The 20286-nt window shown below is 44.2% G+C and overlaps 1 pseudogene; it reads left to right on the top strand.

The window, feature by feature from the left end:
* The first annotated feature begins 784 nt into the window (after positions 1-784).
* On the top strand, positions 785-17069 carry LOC143566001 (proline dehydrogenase 2, mitochondrial-like; annotated as a pseudogene).
* Positions 17070-20286: the final 3217 nt, after the last annotated feature.

The raw sequence follows: 20286 nt of genomic DNA, 5'->3' as shown, positions 1-20286 counted from the left end.
GACGCAATTATGCGTTTGGCACAAAATCGGTGTCTGGCACGAAGCCGGATCTAGATCGGAGATTCCATTTAATTTGAGTGAAATATTTCACATGGTGGAAGAATTTGTGAAATCCTTTTAAATAGGGGAACTTGATGAATTAAATTCAATTTCTCATTCCAATTCATTTGTTAACCAAACACATTAAAATTGAATCGAAATCTAATTCCATCGAATTCTGAGAACCGAACACAACAAGAGGAGGCATTTAAATTCCGATTCCATCATATTTCTTTGAATTCCGTGAAATGAATAAACCTTTATATAGTTCAACCTAACAACAAATTTAAACATTTAGGGGTTATAACACATTTATACTCAAATACTCTCAAGCAGGCGAAACTTTATGATAGCTTGGGTGGCCCCCATCTTAGTTTTTTTGTTCAATGGTATAAATTTACCCATTTTTGTTCAAACATTTTACACGTATTTTGTCAAAAAAAAAAAAAAAATTGAGCCCGGCCACCCCCCTATATATGAAATATTTTATATGTATTGGGCCCACCTCATACATCTTTGTTCAAGCTTCGTCACATCCGTCAAACAAACAATTTTCCATCCTCCCATTGATCTCAATGTTATGTGAATGAATATTACAAAAATGTGAAAGTGTCAGTAATAGAAACAGAAATGGCTAATAGCAAGTTTGATGAATTACTTACTAGATCTTGTGTTCTAGATTTTAATTGAGCATATAATTTATCAACAATATGGCAGTTATTTTGATTATAATTATTCATCTCCTTTGTTATAAAAGATCTCATTTTCTATTCCAAAACTAGAAACTATTAGTTTATCCTTGACCCCAGGGCAATGACCGGTAACCACAACAAAATGAATAAACTTCTTTATTTTCAATGGCTAAGCATAATTACTTCCTACAACAACGCAGTAAAACAATTTATCCCTATAAATATCCCTCACCTCACTCAACAAAAATTTCCTCATAAAATAATATCCTCTTGGATAAACAAAAAAAATAATAATAAAACCCTATATAATTTGTTTCCACGGGCTGATTAGCTAAAAGCGATCTTGCCTTGGTATCAACCAGAGGACCGACACAAGGCAAGATCACTTTCAGTTATTAACCGACCACACCCCAACCACCGTCATTATGACGATGGTCAACAAGGACGTTTCTTACAAACTACTTAGATCATTCGTCCACCGAGTCAACTCGGCCTCACCCGCCACCTTGCGGTGTAGCCAGGCACAAAGAACCACATTTAACGTGGCCACCACCAATAACTTCCCTCAAGGGCCACAACCCGTGGCCATCACCACCACCAATAACAATAACAATAACAATAATAAGAACAATGACAATGACAATATATTTAATTTTGAGGACACCAAGACTTTGTTCGGGTCGGTTTCAACCGGGAAACATATGCATTCGGCCGCCACATTAAATGTGGCTGCAATGGAGCCAATGGTGGATTTAAGCCTTTGGGTGATGAACTCGCGGTTGATGGACGTGGGGTTGTTTCGAGCCGTGGTGTTGACGACTATTAAATATACTGCGTATAGTCATTTTGTGGCGGGTGCAGATACAGTTAAAACGGGCCAGACCGTTAGGAGGTTGTGGGATTCCGGGTTAAGAGGGATTGTGGATTATGGGCTGGAGCATGCAAATGACAATGAATCTTGTGATAAAGCTACTCAGCAGTTGATTAAAACTGCTGAAACACCTCAATCTCTTCCACCTTCTTCTGTAAGTTTATTAATTTGGGCTTTTGAAATAGTGAATCCCATTTCTTTTGTTATATTAATTAATAAATTGATATGTAAAACCATACAAGTTTCATGCTTGTTAGAGGTGGCAGTTTTAACCTGTTGTTAATACATGACAAGATTTTCGCTGCGCTTAATTATCGACGGGCCAGATCAAAAGCTTTCGTAAAGATGACGGGTCAAATAAAATATAACGGGTTAAATGGGTAGAAGGGTGTTCAATCTTTTTAGAATTTGACAAAAAACTGCAACCTCGCCTGCCCCTTTCCAGCTCGACCCATGTCAAAATTGGCTTGGGATCATCAAGTTATAATTTAGAATTGCTCGATGCAACCTTTTAAAGCATTTTATTCTTATGATTTAGATTATACTTATGATAACTAAACTAATTAATAAGAGGACTTTTAAAAGTTGACAAAAAGTGCAACCTGGCCCGACCCGTTTTAAATGGGTTGGGATCATGAGCAACATGTTAGAAACATAGAATTGCTCAATGCAACCTTCTAAATCCTCTTATTCTAACGATTAAATTATTCTTATAACATTTAGTTATTACATGCAGCTAAAAAATATTAGTTATTAATGAAACCTTTGAAATCTATGACCAAAAGTGCAACCTGTTCCGGCCCATTCCAGCTCGGCCCGTATTAAAACGGGCTTAGGATCATTAAGCTATGGTTAAAACTGCCGAACACCTGGCCGGTCGAAATGGGCTTAGTTACATGTCAAAATAAAAAATCTTTACGTAATAAATATAGTTTTTTGTTTGGTTTTTCTGTTATTAACAAGAGCCCGGGCCAGTCTGATATGATGTAAATTATATATGGAAAAAAACAGGTAAGTTTTGTGGCTGTGAAGGTTACAGCAGTGTGCCCGGTGTATCTGCTAAGGCGAGTAAGTGATCTTCTTCGATGGGAGTACAAGAATTCATCTTTCAAGCTGCCATGGAAGCAACAAACACTCCCAATATTTGCTGAAACAAGCCCATTCTATCATACATTACAACAACCGGCACCTTTGAGTGCGCAGGAAGAACAAGATCTTGAATTAGCTTACAAAAGATTACAAAGCATTTGTGACAAAAGCTTTGAAGGCAATGTCCCTGTGGTTATTGATGCAGAAGACACATCCATCCTGCCCGCAATTGATTCTATGACGTACTGGGCTTCTTTTAAGTACAACAAGTCCAAAACACCGATGGTTTATGGCACGGTTCAAGCCTACTTGAAGGATGCTGGTGATAGGATGGTTTTGAGCAAGAAGGCAGCGGACAAAGCCGGTCTGCCTCTCGGTTATAAGTTGGTTCGGGGGGCGTATATGTCTAGTGAAAGTAGTTTGGCGCATTCGCTTGGTGTTGAGTCCCCTATTCAAAATACCACCAATGATACACACAACTGTTACAATGGGTGTGCTACATTCATGCTGGATGAGATTTCTAATCGCCCCGGTGGGCTCATTCTTGCCACCCACAATCTTGATTCAGGTAAAAGTTTTGATCTTTGAATGCCCTTTTGGTTAGGGCTGTCATAAAATGTCGGACACGACATGATAAGACACGATGACCAGTTGTACTAAACACGAACACAACACGATAACTAATTGTGTCATTTTTTCCAAACACGAACACGAACCTGTTTAGTAACAGGTTAACCTGTTAAGGGACCTGTTTAAAGACACAATAAATAATACATATGCAACGAAACCAAAATTTTCAAAATGAGCATAAAAGCCTTAATTAATAGATAATCCATAACATACTAGAAACAAAAGACGAGAAATACATAACATATTTGAAACAAAAAACCATAGATGAAAATCATAACATCCATAAAAAGTATAATATCGGGTTCTGACGGGCATTAGTGAAATATCGTTTGTAAGTATGACTTTACTTTTAAGACTTTAGGATTGTATATGTATTTATTTTTTAAAAAAAAAAATCTACATAGGTTACTAACAGGTTAACATGTCTTTGACCTGTTAGGACACGAATTTAAACATGTCTTAAACAGGTTGACCTGTATAAGACACGAAACCTGTTAAGCTCAAACTTGAACCTGTTAAAAACCATGTCGTGTCGTGTTAACAGGTTCGTGTCATAAATTGACAGCCCTACTTTCGGTATACAGATCCAGGCAGGGCCTGATTTGACAAGATGCACACCTATAGTGAATGATCACAAAAAAGATTCATGATTTTGAATGCCATTTTGGTATATAAATCCGGGCCGGGCCTGTTTTGGCCCAATGCGCACCTATAGTGAAAAATGACAAAAAAAGATTCAAGATTTTTAATACCCTTTTGGTATCACCATACGGGTTGTTTTTCTTGATCATTTCACATGTGAAAAATTAGATTTTGAACCGATATAAAACGTTTGACAGCAAAATTGGTGGCACAAAAGGCCTGTGAATATGTGAAGAGGTAGGTCCCAGCAGAGCCCAGTTGGACCCGCAAGACTCATCTTGAAGAGGGACGTTTGCGCAAGGACCAACTGGTTCCGCAGGACCCACCATGCTCAGAGATGAAGACCTTACGCGCAATACGCCAGCTGTTCCCGCAGGGAAAGCCTCCCAATGGTGAAGTACCCCGCCTGTGCCCGCAGCTGCGGATACAAGCCATCAGGGAAGGCTACCCGCACTAATAGCAAGGCTACACGCACAAGGCACTAACTCAATAATTCAGTGTCACCTGAAAGAATGAGCAAGGCGGGAATACTCCCGCCCAAATGAGCCAGTCCGTATGCTTCTGGAAGATCTTTTGTACTATACCTGCCAAGGTATGGACAAAATAGACAAGATCTGACCAAAGCAGCCCATGAACCAATCACAGGGTGACAGCTCACCGACAACAGTACGAGAGCATGCTCTAGTACTGTTTGTCACTATTAGACCGCTGCCTACTCACCAACCCTTGTCGTGGCACGCACATAGCCTGCAGTTGGTGGAAAAGGAATAGTACACAGCCGGCCTGGTCACTATCAGCCGCTGCCTACCCACCAACCAGCATGGCACGTGCGTAGCCCATAGTTGGTAGAACAGGAATATTATACAGCTGGCTGTACCTGCTTGGAAACCTACATTCGGCTATAAATACTCCAACACCTTGGAACGGTAGGAGGATCTGGTATTTTACCTTCACTAGCTATTTCTCTCAATATACACTTATATTCAGAGCAATCTAGTCTGATTCTCACGCCGGAGGGTGGTCACAAGGAGGAACCCCCCCTTCTCAGTGACGAGCTCACGGTGTCTGTTTTGCAGGTCATCAGAAGAACATCCTTCTTTGCCGGACCTAACCCTCGTGGGAAACATTACTTAACCCCCAGATTATCCATAATCTACTCGGGGTCGCCTAGTGTTTCTTCATTGGCGCCATCCGTGCATAAAAGCTAGAACTAATTCAGTTTTTCAAAACTTCTGAAAAAATGGTTAACGTTACTCCGGTCCCAAGGCCAGTAAGTGACCAAGAAACCCCGGTAACCACAAACCCCAGCTACTGGGGGGAACACCGGCGGTTACACAAATTTTACGAACACTACCCCGGTTACCCAAGCCGGGGCAAGTGCAGTAAACAATATTTCACTGGGGTTCACTGATGCCCAGTTGGAGAAACAGACGAGGCTCCCTCGCCAAACACTCGATCAAGTTAAGGCGTGGGCCGAAGCACGTCAGAAGGAATTCCAAGCTGAGTTGGATGAACGCTTGCGTTCACTCCAACAGGCTGACGAATTCGGAAGTACTCGACAACAGCTCAACATGAACAGTGAGTGCGAGTACTCGGACGATGATCGGGAGGAATCCGACACTGACGCGAACCCTCGCCATAGGGCGAAAGGGAAGCGTAAAGAAACGGACTTCCAACCAAGAAGGAATTTTGGAGAAACCTTCAAACCAAGGAACGCGGGGGAAACCCACGCGACTTCTCCAAAACCTTTAGACCAACTGCTGCAAATGCGGGAACATCCAAGTTTGCAAGGGACATTGCGGAAGCAATCGCCCCGAGAAGTGCCAAACAGATGTCCAACATCGGCACTTATGATGGTCTATCCGACCCAGACGATCACTTGAATAGATTCATAGCGGGGGCAACCGTCAGTAACTGGACGGAACCCACGTGGTGTTATATGTTCCAGATGACGCTGGTTGGAGCGGCCAGGGCGTGGTTTGATCATTTACCGGTCCACCACATCTATGATTGGGCGGACTTTCAACACAAGTTCAGCCAACACTTCAGTCAACAGAGGAAATATACTGAAGAGCAGTGGACGATCCTCAACTGCGTGAGAGAGGAAGATGAATCTTTACTAGACTTCATCACTCGCTTCAACTCCAAAAAGCTGAGTCTGGGCAACATAAGTGAAGATCTTGTTCGCGCCGCTTTCATCCAGGGCGCCGAATACACAGAGCTTATCCGCACGTTGACGGGTAAGGACGGCATGTCATCCACATGGGATGCCATCATGACGGCGGCCAAGCGCTTTGCCGAGACGGAGAAGCAACTGGGTAGGGATCTTCCCAGAGTACACATCTCTACACGCAGAGGACAGGAGAAAACAATGTTCGGATCGCCCGGCAGAACAAAAAGAGGAAGCTAGGTATTTGGCAGTCAAGGGTAAACTTTGACACCTCATCCAGCTCTCGCCCTTTTGTTGGCGGAAGGGATAACACGCACCCTTCAAGCGAAAACACCGGTGGACGCCAATCACCAAAAGCGTCACGGAGATATTTGCCACCGAAAAAACTCCCATGGCCAAAAGCTCCAATGATCCGGCAACGACCTAATGCGGATCAGAGCAAATCCTGTGACTTTCACGGGACAAAGGGTCACAGTACAGAGGAGTGTACATCCTTGAAGGATATTGTTGAAACATTCGTCAAGGATGGAAGACTTGCACACCTTGTGGCATCAATCAAAAATGGAGGAAGGAATGATAACCGGTATAAAGGCAACGGACGAAAGCCCGTTGACATCAGCATTCACATGGTTCATGGCAACATCAGAGGAAGAAAAAGACGAACGACAGAACCATGCGAATGGAAGGAAGCTGAGGTGCGCTTCCCGCGAGTGCCAGGAGGACCCAGCAAGGAAGGCCCTATCGTCATCAAAAGCCAGCTGGGGCATTACATAACTTCCCGCACTCTTGCTAACAACGGCGCCTCGTCAACGGTTATGTACAGGCAGTTCTTCGACAAGCTAGACGACGAAGACAAAGAACGCCTGGAAACGGTTTACGCCTCAATGGAAGGGTTCGACGGCAGCACAAACACCCCCCTGGGTATCCTATCTTTCCCCGTCATTCTCACGGACGGGAAATACTCCCGCACAGAAGACGTGGACTTCGTCGTAATGAGGAAGCCACATCACACATACGACATTCTCTTCGGGAGAGACGGGATGGCAAGATTCAACGCCGTGGTATCTTCAGTCCACGGCATGATGGGATGGCCAACTGCTGAGGGTGTAGCGATGATCACCGGTATCCCCCAGGTATGCATCGCATCCGTCTCATCTAAACCCAAACCAAAGATGGCTAAACCAACCATTACCGAACCAGAAAAATGGGCCCTCAATGGCAAATACCCTGACCAGGCTGTTACAATTGGCCCAACAATCGCTGATCCTATGCGCACCTTGCTCAAACGCTTACTACAGAGAAACGCTGACATCTTCGCGTGGACACCAGCTGACATGACTGGTGTACCTCGAAGTAAAGCAGAGCATAAGCTCAAGTGTGACCCGGCTTTTACGCCAGTCATACAAAAGCGCAGAGTAATGGGGGCGGAACAGGCTAACGCGTGTAGAACCCAAGTCAAGGAACTCCTTGACGCGGGCATCGTACGCGTTAGTAGATATCAAACATGGGTTGCAAATCCCGTTATGGTACCGAAGGCTAACAAACAATGGCGCATGTGTATAGATTTCAAAGATTTAAACAAAGCATGCCCCAAAGATTGTTACCCGTTACCCGAAATTGACCTCAAAGTGGATTCATTAGCACCGTTTCGCCTTAAATGCTTCCTTGACGCATATAAGGGGTACCATCAAATCCACATGGCTGTAGATGATCAGGACAAAACCGCATTTCGGACGTCCGATGGCACATTTTGTTATCAAATGATGCCATTCGGACTTAAGAATGTAGGGTCCACATACCAACGCCTGATGGACAAAGAGTTTCATGCCCAAATTGGGAGAAACTTGGAAGTTTACATGGATGATTTGGTCATCAAAAGCCCTGAGCCAGAAGCGATGTTGAAAGACATCGAAGAAACTTTCAACACGCTCAGAAAGATAAACATGAAGCTCAACCCGAGCAAGTGTTCCTTTGGGATGGAAGAAGGGAAGTTCTTGGGAGTCATTGTTACTAAAGATGGCTTCAGAGCGAACCCTGAAAAGGTCGAAGCCATTATCAAAATGGAATCACCTACTACCATCAAGCAAGCCCAGACACTGAATGGACGCCTAGTCGCACTTAACCGCTTTTTGTCAAACCATGCGGATAGGTCGTTCCCGTTCGTGTCAACATTGAGAAACTGTTTAAAGAAAACGCACTTCCGCTGGACACCAGAAGCGGAAGCAGCTTTTCAGGAAATTCGGTCACGCTTGATCGAACTCCCAACGCTCACAGCACCAGAAGCGGGGGAGGAATTAATCATATATCTTTCTGCCACAGATAGAGCAACCGGGGCAGTCCTGCTAGTAGAGCGAAAAGGTATCCAGATGCCTATTTACTATGTTAGCCGTGTCCTAACAGACGTAGAAACCCGGTACTCCACCCTGGAAAAACTAGTCTTAGCACTTGTAAAGGCTTCACGCAGGCTAAGACGATATTTTCAAGGTCACCCAATCACCATTCTCACCAACTTCAAACTTGCAAACGTTCTAGGCAAACCCGAGTTATCGGGACGTCTAGCCAAATGGGGAATTGAGTTGGGGGAATATGCGATAAAGTACAAGCCAAGACCAGCCATAAAAGGCCAGGTTCTGGCTGACTTTATAGCAGAAGTCCCCGCTTCGCGGGAGAAAGAGTGCCAGGAGGAGGCTCAACCCTCCCCAGCACAGGACATCAATGATGTCTGGCGACTCTACACCGATGGAGCAGCCAGCAACGAGGTTTCAGGCGCAGGGTTGAAACTAACCAACCCAGCAGGCCAAGAATACACTTACGCTATTCGACTGGATTTTCCAAGTACGAATAACGAAGCCGAGTATGAAGCATTCTTGGCCGGGCTGAGAATTGCGCGTAAAATGGGAGTGAAAAACTTGGAAGCCCACGTGGAATCCATGTTAGTAGCCAACCAAAATAACGGAACGTACACGGCCGTGAACGACACAGTGGCCCTGTACCACGCACAAGCAAAAACCCTTATGCGCGATTTTAATGATTGTAAAGTCATACACGTCAAGCGTAGCGAAAACAAATCTGCGGATGCGTTAAGCAAGCTTGCATCATTAGCCTTCACCCATTTGGGAAAGGACATCCGCATTGAACTCCTTGAAGCACCATCAGTCCCGCACAAGGAAATTTGTGTCATCCAAACCGGCACAGAAACGTGGATGACACCAATAATAAATTACCTTGCAGCGGGTATACTACCAGAGTAAAAAACACAGGCAAGAAAAATACGTTGTAAAGCATTAAACTATCAACTCATCGATGACATCCTTTACAGACGTAACTTTCTTGGCCCACTCTTAAGATGCGTGGACAATCAAGATGCTGATTACCTCATAAGGGAAGTACAAGAAGGCATCTGTGGAGTACACGCAGGTCCACGAGCTGTTGTAGCTAAGCTAAACAACGCGGGATACTTTTGGCCGGGGATGCATACGGATGCGCTGGCATACATCAGAAAGTGTAGGTCTTGCCAGCTCTACGCACCCAACACGCATCGCCCGAAGAATGAACTTGTTCCAGTCACCTCTACATGGCCATTTCAGAAGTGGGCCATCGATGTGACAGGCCCATTTCCTACAGCAGCAGGAAACGTTCAGTTCCAAGTGGTAGCCATCGACTACTTCACCAAGTGGATAGAAGCAAAACCCTTAGCCCAAACAATCGCAAAACATATTAAAAAATTTATTTGGGAATTTATTATTTGTCGTTTTGGACTTCCACAGACTTTGGTGAGTGATAACGACACCAACTTTGCTGACAAGAAGCTACAAAAATGGCTGGAAGAACTTCAAATCACCCACACCTTTACCTCAGTGGCACACCCGCAAGGTAACGGTGAGGTGGAAAGAGCAAATAAAATCATCGTTGAAGGCATAAAGAAAAGACTCCTGGAACACAGATCCGGCTGGGTAGACGAAGTTCCACACGTCCTTTGGGCAAACAGAACGCTGAAAAAGGCCAGTACGGGAGAAACCCCGTTCAGCCTCACTTATGGCACTGAAGCCATGGTCCCAGTCGAAATTGGTTTGCCCTCACCAAGGGTCTTGATTCAGCCAGAAGACAATGATGCGGAAAGACGGTTAGACCTTATGCTAACCGAGGAACGCAGAGACTTAGCCGCAGCGCGTGAAGAAAACTACAAGCGACAAATGCAAAAGTACTACAATGCGCGGGTAAAACTCTGCAACTTCAATGTAGGAGACTATATATTGCGTAACAACGAGGCTTCAAACCAAGAGCGCTCAGGAAAACTGGCACCGGTCTGGGAAGGACCGTACATTATCAAAGAAGTTTTGGGAAAAGGCGCATACCGGCTCGAAAGGCTCGATGGCACTCCTATCCCAAGAACATGGAACGGAGCTCAATTACGCAAATGTTACATGTAGATCAATTTCAAACTTGTAAAGAAAAGGCCTAGAGCCACTTCTAATGGAAATGATTCTCCTTTCACATTGTGTTGATAGCCTTACCTTTATACTTATGAACTTCACACGCTGATATGCCGGTATTCACCACATAAATATGGGAAGAAGTAAGTCGTTGCGTGTGGAAGGCGGCAAAACCCGCATAAACACAAAACGGTAAAAATTTCTAAGGAAAACCTTCACGCAGGTCAGCTATAGGTGAAGTTTGGTCATCCTAATAAATGAAAGTGACGGTCCTACCCGCACAATCATGATAGAGGAAACTGAACATTAACCTATTGGCAACCGCGCGTCGAAAGGTTAACTTATTCAAAACACTTAGAAAATTTCAAAGGAAAAGATGAGGAAAACTTCCACGCAGGTCAGATATAGGTAAAGTTTAGCCATCCTACTAAGTGAAAGTGACGGTCTTATCCGCACAATCACGAAAGAGGAAGCAAAACTTTAACTTATTATCTGCCACGTTGAAAAGTTAACTTAACTAAGTACTCAAGAAATTACTAAGTTAAAACAGAATATGCGCGAAATAAACAAGGCAAGGCATTAACAAATAATCTTTATTCCATCAACATTCAAACATTACAATAATTGCTGGGTACATACCCGCATACAAGATTAGACTACAAACATAAGTCCTCTAATGGTGGAAAGGGATCTAAAGTATCAAGCTTCAGGACCACTCCCACTTGGACCCGCACCATCAGTAGAGTGTGGCGGTTCAAGGAAAGCTTTGAGGATAGCTAGCCCATCATCAGCAGCAGCAATCTCGTTTACCTTCTCTACCACCGGATGCGGGAAGGCGGCATACTGATTCACTGCTTGGTCATACGCAGCTTCAGTATCCACATTGTAAAGAGGGAAGTTGGAAGGCAGAATGCCTTGTTCAACAAACCCTAGACCAAGCAAGAAGCCAGCCTTTTCCCCATCCTCATGAGAAGCGTTGAGGGCTGCGCTCATCACATCGTCATATGATGTGTTCGTGAACACCCGATGCACAACCTAAAAAACAGAAGTATATCAAAAACTCTTCTAAGGAAAAGCGTAAAGAAATTGTGAAACTACGCATACCTGAGACAACGCTTCTCGGAGAAGCCATTCCTTGGTAACCAGAGCCTCCTGGAGGGCAGCTTGAGCTTCATTACGGGCGCGTTCGACTTCGTTCTTTGTAAGGTTGGCAAGCAACACATCTTTGGCTGCAGCCTCTTCGACGCCCTTTAGCTTACGCTCAGTGTGGTCAAGCACCCCCCTCTGGTCCAAGATCTCTTGGAGCTTCTTGGAATCTTCCATGGCCAAGGCATCATGAGCTTGCTGGAGCCTCTCTAATTTGGCTTTAAGTTCCTCATTCTCGATGCGTAGAGGCTCAGCAGCAGCTTCAGCCTTGGTGGCCCTCTCGGTTGCGTTCCGTGCAGTTTCCTTAGCCAACCGAAGCTGTTCATTAACAGCTTGGGCGGCCTTGGAACGGGCCTCGAGACGAGCCTGAACGTCAACCTCAAGGGCCTTGAAGGCCTTCTCATTCTCCGTAGCAACGGCGGAGAGCCTCCTGTTCTCCTCCCGGACAGCCCGCGCATGAGCTACTTCTTGGATACGAGCTGCCTTTAACTTGTCGTTTTCACGACAAAGCAGCTCGACGCGCGGCTGCATCCGGGCTACGAGAATGCGGAGCTCATTTGTCAACCTACCCTCCTGGTAGCTTGACATTGCTTCCCCCAGCGCCCCACTTGGGGCGGCGTGGCGCGCCCACTCGACGCATTCCACAGGCGTTCGAAGGGTTGTTCCTCGGCGGATGTTCCATCGTGGAACATACACTTCATTGGAATCCGACACTGCAAAAGCAAAAAGCAGTTAGGAAAAGATGATAAAAAAAATAATAAATAAAATAAAATAATAAAAGCCCAAAATAACCCTACGCACCTGTAGGGTCGACGACAGGCCTGTAGCCGCCAAACCCATCACCCGAACCTAACGGATATCCATCCAAGAGGTCAGGCAGATGGGAAGGAGGCAGAGATTGGCTTGACGCCCCAACCCCGGACATACCTGAAGGACCGGCCGTAGTCGCCGGCGCCGGAGGAGGCATAGCGGAGGCCGCCGTGGTAGAAACCAACGGAGGTGAACTCACCGGAGGTGAACTCACAACCGCGGCCGCGGCTGTGGAAGAATCCACAGAAACACTCACCGCCGGCTCAGTGAAGGAATAAGTGAATATGGCACTGACAGCTGGCGGAGACGTCGTCACAGTTGGAACAGTTGGCTCAACCGGGTGAGCAACTGAACCAACTGAAGCAGGCGCAGTCGCCTGGGTCGTCGCCTCAGGTAGGTTGACCAAACCTACCGTCATGGGTCCAGAGGTGCTCCTCCCCGCTCCACCCTGGAATGCGGTAGCATCCACGCCTGCACAAAGAGGATATATAAGTATAATGGCGGAAAGTTATGCAGTTAAGATAAAGGAAGTATACTTACGGGTCCTTTTGAACTTGAAGGTGCGAACGGGCGGGGACGAACCCGATGGAGCCGGCCTCTTCGTACCGGTCACCGTCGTTGTCCTGGGCTGCTCGGAGGTGATAGCCGTTTCAACCTCCAGAGCAGTGGTCTTAACACCACCCGGGTTCCCCGCCGCCTCTTCACTCTCGGTCTCCGACTCAGACCGGTTCACCTGGTCGGCAGTGGAGGCTACCTTCGTCTTGCCCTTCCCGCCAGCAGCCTTTTTCTTCCGCGCAAGAAAAGGACCATCTGCGGATTCCTCATCAGATGATGACAAGATTAGAGGAATACCAGCAGAGGTTTCAGCATTCAGAGGGCGATGGTTAAATAGTCTTTTACCTGGCCGCGTGGCGCTCAGTATTTCGTGGCCTGGCGGGTAGGCCTCCACATACCGATCCGCAGTCTGCGCAAGGATGGGCAACTCGTTCTCGTCAAGAGCACTAGTACCCAACCGAGCAGGACCGTCAGCTTCCCGCGGATGCAGGAGGGACTGCAAGTCATTTCCCTCTAAAATAAAAAGAAAAACAGTTAGAAAAAACTTTAAATCAACAAAGAAGACGGAGCATACCGTAAGGGATAAAGTTCAAACCGTATTCAAGTACGATGGGAATCTGTGGCGCATCCGCCCCAGCATCCTTCCACACCCTGCTCATACCGAGCATCACCATCCCGGACTCCGGAAAGCGGTAAACCGGAGTCTGGATCCGGGAAATCTTGGAGAACCATTCCGCCTCCTGGTAGTTGGAGGCGTGAAGGCTGGGGAGAGCTCTCCCGTTCTTAAATGTCATTGCTATAGGGATGACACGGGCAGAGATGTAAAAGAACTCCCGCTTCCAAGACCGAAGACTGCGCTCGGTAGCGCAGATCTTCAAACCCTTGATCCGGGTGACCAGGGTGTACCAGCCTTGGATGCACCTCCAAGAGTAGAAGGTCATCAGGCGGTCGACGTGGGGATCCACGCCAAGAATGAGGCACACCCACTCAAAATGGCGGATCTTGGCGATCGCCATTGGGTGTACCTCCGTCAGGTGCACACCGTGTCTATCCAGAACACGGTATACAAACTTCGTCAATGGGAACCTAAGATTCCCATAGACGAAGAAGGCGACATATACCCCTATTTTGCCCTTGGGGGCATCGTACACCGTCTGGTGTGGCTCCGGAAACTCAGGCTCGAACGGCTCGAGCATGAACTTCCGGACGATGTACCGGTAAAGCTCGATGGGAAGAGCACACTGGCATTCGCCAGCAGTGCTCTTATCGTCCTTATCGGACGTAGACGTCGGGTTCTCGACATACAAGTCAGACTCCTCGACGGTAGCTTCTGGATCATGAGTAGACATGTTTTGGAGGTAAAGAACGATTTCAGGAGAATGCTCGACAGAAAGTTAGTATTCGCCGGAAATCGCTTAGAAGAAGAAGAAAGAAGTGAAAGTGTGGATTACCGTGAACCCTCTCCCCCTTTATATACTCATCGCAATGAATGCGATGAATTTAATGCGGAGGAGAGAGAAAAGAGCTGGTGCAATGAAACTATGACACGTGGAAAAAACAAGCTGGCAACAGCTGTTGACGGGACGCGCGCCGTAAAATCCGCACCCACGCGCCCGAAAAATCGTGCCCACGCGCCTGAAAAAGCGTCTGGAATGACCATATACTGTCACGTCGCCATAACTTCCTGCACGTCCTGACACTGTCAGAAGAAACCGTCTGACGACGTTTCAACAGTTTGGACTATTCTTATCCTTTCACCAACTCTTCGAATTTCAAAAAGATTCAAAAGTAAGCGGGACTATACCCCTTACCTTGGCAACCAAGTAACTATAAGACAGGTGCGAGTACAGTGTTAAGGCAAAACCCTTCGCATACTTAGCACCTGCAGGGAATTGAAGCCAACAATACCTCGGCACCCAAGTAACTATAAGACGGGTGCGGGTACAGTGTCAAGGCAAAACCCTTCACATACTTAGCACCCGCAGGGAATTGAAGCCAGGAATACCTTGGAAGTAAAGTAACTATAAGACGAGTGCGGGTACAGTGTCAAGGCGAAACCCTTCACATACCTAGCACTCCGCAGGGAATTGAAACCAAGAAGGATCTTCTGGGCCATGCTTGCGGAAACGGGAATAACATCCCCGCATAGCGGGAACGTCGAGAACTAGATTGTTTGAAGCTCCAAGATGGAATTGGTTGTTTTAACATAATTGATCACTATGTTCAAAACTACCAAAACCTCATGGAGAATCTACATAAGTGGAACTCAACGCTCCTGACTTGCGAGGAGGTTACACACCTACCCACATCATACCCAAAGATCAAGCAGAAAAGTCGGGAATTTCTGCGTGACATTAGGGAAACCGCGGGAAGAATCCCCACTGACAACCTTAAAATTAAATCTTTTTCAAAACCCCTTGATTAAGTCCAAAGTTCACCTCACTTATTAACAATTCATGAGAAAAACATTGGACTGGGGGGACTTGAAAAGGTAGGTCCCAGCAGAGCCCAGTTGGACCCGCAAGACTCACCTTGAAGAGGGACGTTTGCGCAAGGACCAACTGGTTCCGCAGGACCCACCATGCTCAGAGATGAAGACCTTACGCGCAGTACGCCAGCTGTTCCCGCAGGGAAAGCCTCCCAATGGTGAAGTACCCCGCCTGTGCCCGCAGCTGCGGATACAAGCCATCAGGGAAGGCTACCCGCACTAATAGCAAGGCTACACGCACAAGGCACTAACTCAATAATTCAGTGTCACCTGAAAGAATGAGCAAGGCGGGAATACTCCCGCCCAAATGAGCCAGTCCGTATGCTTCTGGAAGATCTTTTGTACTATACCTGCCAAGGTATGGACAAAATAGACAAGATCTGACCAAAGCAGCCCATGAACCAATCACAGGGTGACAGCTCACCGACAACAGTACGAGGAGCATGCTCTAGTACTGTTTGTCACTATTAGCCGCTGCCTACTCACCAACCCTTGTCGTGGCACGCACATAGCCTGCAGTTGGTGGAAAAGGAATAGTACACAGCCGGCCTGGTCACTATCAGCCGCTGCCTACCCACCAACCAGCATGGCACGTGCGTAGCCCATAGTTGGTAGAACAGGAATATTATACAGCTGGCTGTACCTGCTTGGAAACCTACCTTCGGCTATAAATACTCCAACACCTTGGAACGGTAGGAGGATATGGTATTTTACCTTCACTAGCTATTTCTCTCAATATACACTTATATTCAGAGCAATCTAGTCTGATTCTCACGCCGGAGGGTGGTCACAAGAAGGAACCCCCCCCCTTCTCAGTGACGAGCTCACGGTGTCTGTTTTGCAGGTCATCAGAAGAACATCCTTCTTTGCCGGACCTAACCCTCGTGGGAAACATTACTTAACCCCCAGATTATCCATAATCTACTCGGGGTCGCCTAGTGTTTCTTTAATATGGGATCACTAAAGACAGCCAAAAACTCGAGTTTGCTTTGCTCTATGGAATGTCGGAGGCAATGACTTTCGGGTTGAGGAACACAGGCTTTAACGTTAGCAAGTACTTGCCATTTGGGCCAATTGATCAGGTCATGCCTTATCTTCTACGACGAGCAGAGGAGAACAAAGGATTGTTGTCTTCTTCAAATCTTGATAGAAAACTCATGATGTAAGTAACCTTGAAAGCTTCTACTTTTTGTATGAAAAGCTGTTCGTGAATGCGTGATTTTGATGTTGTTTTCATTGGGTTTTTGAACAGGAAAGAGTTAATGAGGAGGACGAAAGCATGTTTTGGCAAGAAAGGTGAGAACTAAATCAAACGACAATCTAATTCCATGACAAACTAAGCGACATGATCAATATTTTGGGTCGAGTCTCTTTTTGGCTGTCACTAAGTCACAAATATAACAAATACATATGTACAAATTGAAAAAAGTATGTATAATTGTGTACAATTTTTTTTTTCTCTTCAATCAAATTATAAGTGATTTCATGTATCTTTTGGGAATGAATGACAAAACTAAAATTATAGTATTCTAACAAAATTGTTTAGAACAACAGTGTTGCTTCAAAAATCCACATCGTTGGGTGGCAGGGCTAGGAGAAGAAATCTCGGGCCATGATACAAGCGGTAACTACATAAATTCGTTAGAGGGTCCACGAGCTTGAAGTCCCGTTGGTGGGCCTTAACCCTGATGGGTTGAGCCTATGTTGTTGAAGTGAGTCCAATACGATGATCTCTTATCATATAACTAAGCTAATATAAATATAATTATAATTTCGAGGCTCAATGTCCACACATGAATTTTGGAGGGACTTGATCATAAAAAAAATTCAAGAATAGACCGAGTCATAAATATAATGAAGAAGATGTTAAATTAATAAACCAGTTACAATTACTATTTCTAAAGATGTGAGGTTTTAAGTTAAAGCAGTTTAACTATCACTACTAACTATCTATAATATATATAAACGAAAACCAAAAAATCTTAGGTGTCGTGATGTGGTCGTTTCCCCTTTTTTTGGAGTCATCAGATTTGCTTGATTTTTAAATGTAGGCTTCTCATGCATTTGACCCGAATTCATGAGTATGGGTCTTACCAAACCCATATATTTCTTAATCGGGTTATAACATCTCATTAAATTAAAAATTATTCTCACCAAATTATTGATGTAAAAATCCTATAAAATAGGATATACTAAAAATTAATATCTTATTTATTTTAAAAAAGATATATATTTTATTTAAATTAAAAAAACCAATTTGATAGTAAAAAAAAATAAACGGGTCTTGAGTCTCATCAAACCATAAGTATATTATTAACTTTCATAAATATTATTTATAATGAAAAAACTAATTTTATAGTAAAAGAAATAAACGGGTCTTGGGTCTCATTAAAACAATATAGCTTTTAAATCGAGTTATAACATCTCATTTATTTGTCAAACAATTTATCATCAAGCCATAAATATATTATTGTCTTTATAAAATAAAAAATATAAATGCAAAAATAAATAAATATTAGAATAAATAATATAAAACAACCCCCCGTAATACGGGGGATAAAAACTAGTCAAGTATATAGATTAACAACATTTGAGAGAGAACACGTATACCTAGCTGCTTTCTAGTTCCATCACTTGCTAGAGATGGGACGGTCATGAGTTAATGACCTGTGTGCCTGATAATATATGCGTACACACACATTGATAAAACTAAAATTACCAAAATATATTGGTAATTTTAGTGTTAAAAAATAAATGATAGTTTAGTACAATGATAAAAGTTCGAAGGGTTGAGCACATCCTTGCTTAAGACTATTGTGAGCAGCAACTTGGTCTATTAATAAAAACTGATCATCAATAAAAAACTGTAATCAACAACTTGGTCATCATCACCCCTTCCATCTCCTCATCTGATTATCAAACTGAGTTCCCACCATTAACCCCGTTTGAGAAACCTGACCAAAAAGCCAAACATGCATGGAAGATCCAGAATTCCTCCGTAATAACGCCAAGTGGTCCCTCAAACCCAACGACTGTAGCAGAAGCGACTTAAAACTGGCAAAGTGAAAACGCCGTTGCTCAGAATAAAGTTCTCATAACCATTCTAGCTCAACAAGACAACCTTAGCAAAACTCAAGAAGTCTTGGTTGACAGGCTCCAAGGCTAGAAGACATCATCTATGAGGTTAAATCAAAGATTCTAAGCCTTCACCATGAGCTGCTTGAAATGATCAAAAACACCCCTGTCATGCAAACATTGATGAACCTCTCACACAAGGAGTCAGAGATGAAGTTCCCCAAGGCCCAGTTAGCAGACCTTCAGAGACAACACAAACAACAAAAGGTCTCAGCTATAACTGATGATCCATGGATAGTAAGTTAATACCGAAAAGCAGTAATTGGGGATCAATAACAACTTGGCCATCACTAATAACTATGAGTATGTGACATTTCAATCAGGTTTATTGTATATAACACCTATCAACGTTGAAGATTATGTCAAAGATTATTTTTGATGACTGAAAACGGGTTATGTTAGTATAAATAGTTGGGTTTACTTAAAACTTATGATACAAGTATAAAGGTGTTAATGGATGTTTGTAGTACAATAATTTGCCAGTCTTGTGAAATATTAGGGTTGATTAAATATATTAAAGTGGTATGTATACTATGTTAATCATAATAAGGTTTTAAGTGTCACATGTTGAGTTATATATGTTGAGTATTGAAATTATGTGTTGCGTGAAAAGCGAATTAATTGTATATAGATGAGTTTTGCATGAAAAGGTGGTACATTCAACATAAATGAGATTGTATGAAGAATTTAGTTATATGAAAGAGTTATAGGGATAAGTTTATGTAAGTTTAAATGTTTGAATTTTAATGAAAAAGTTTATATGAATGAGTTTCTTTTAGGTTATGCTTGTTTTTGCTTAATAGATTTGCAATGGGCTTATGTCTGTAGGCGCGCAGACATAAGCTCTTGAAGACAGTTGTTTTTTATAAAAGCCCTGAAAACTGTTTTTATGATCTTAAAAAATAAATTAATATCAACTTTTTCACATCCTACCAACACCTACAATCAAACATTACCACCACCCACAGTGCGCCACAACCACCACCCGCCACCACTATCCACCACCACCCACTATCTGGCACCACCGTCCATCACCACCACCACCCACTAGCACCACCCACCGTCGGCCACCACCACCGTCCACCCACCACCACCGTCCATCATCACCACCACCCACCATCGACCACCGACCACCATCACCGTCCACTACTACCACTCACCATCCGTCACCACCATTGTCCATCACCCACCACCACCGTCAACCACCACCACCGCTCACCACCACCACCACCACCGTTCACCACCACCGTCCACTACCATTATCACCATCCACCAACACCCACTTCCACAGTTCGTACACTACCACCAATTATTTTAGCAGTCTACAATCGTTAAAAAACAAACAGTCATATTCTTGCAGACTATAGAGGTTTGGTCTACATCTTCTTTTACAAATGTGGTCTGCAGATGACATGCATTTTACATATGAAAAAACAAACAACACCTAAATGAGTTTATATAAAGGAATCTACCTGAATAACTTACATAAACGGATTTATCTGAATAAGTTTACATGAATAACTTTATTTGAACTCTCAACAACCCTAATTTATCATTAATTAATCTGGCTAACCATAAACGACTTT

This window comes from Bidens hawaiensis, unplaced genomic scaffold (genome assembly GCF_021521415.1).
Source record: "Bidens hawaiensis isolate Kalapana, Puna unplaced genomic scaffold, B.hawaiensis_p1.1 tig00022671_1, whole genome shotgun sequence".
NCBI classification, from domain to species: domain Eukaryota; kingdom Viridiplantae; phylum Streptophyta; class Magnoliopsida; order Asterales; family Asteraceae; genus Bidens; species Bidens hawaiensis.
Note: the sequence above shows the minus strand (reverse complement) of the source record. Positions and strands in the feature narration are given on the sequence as shown.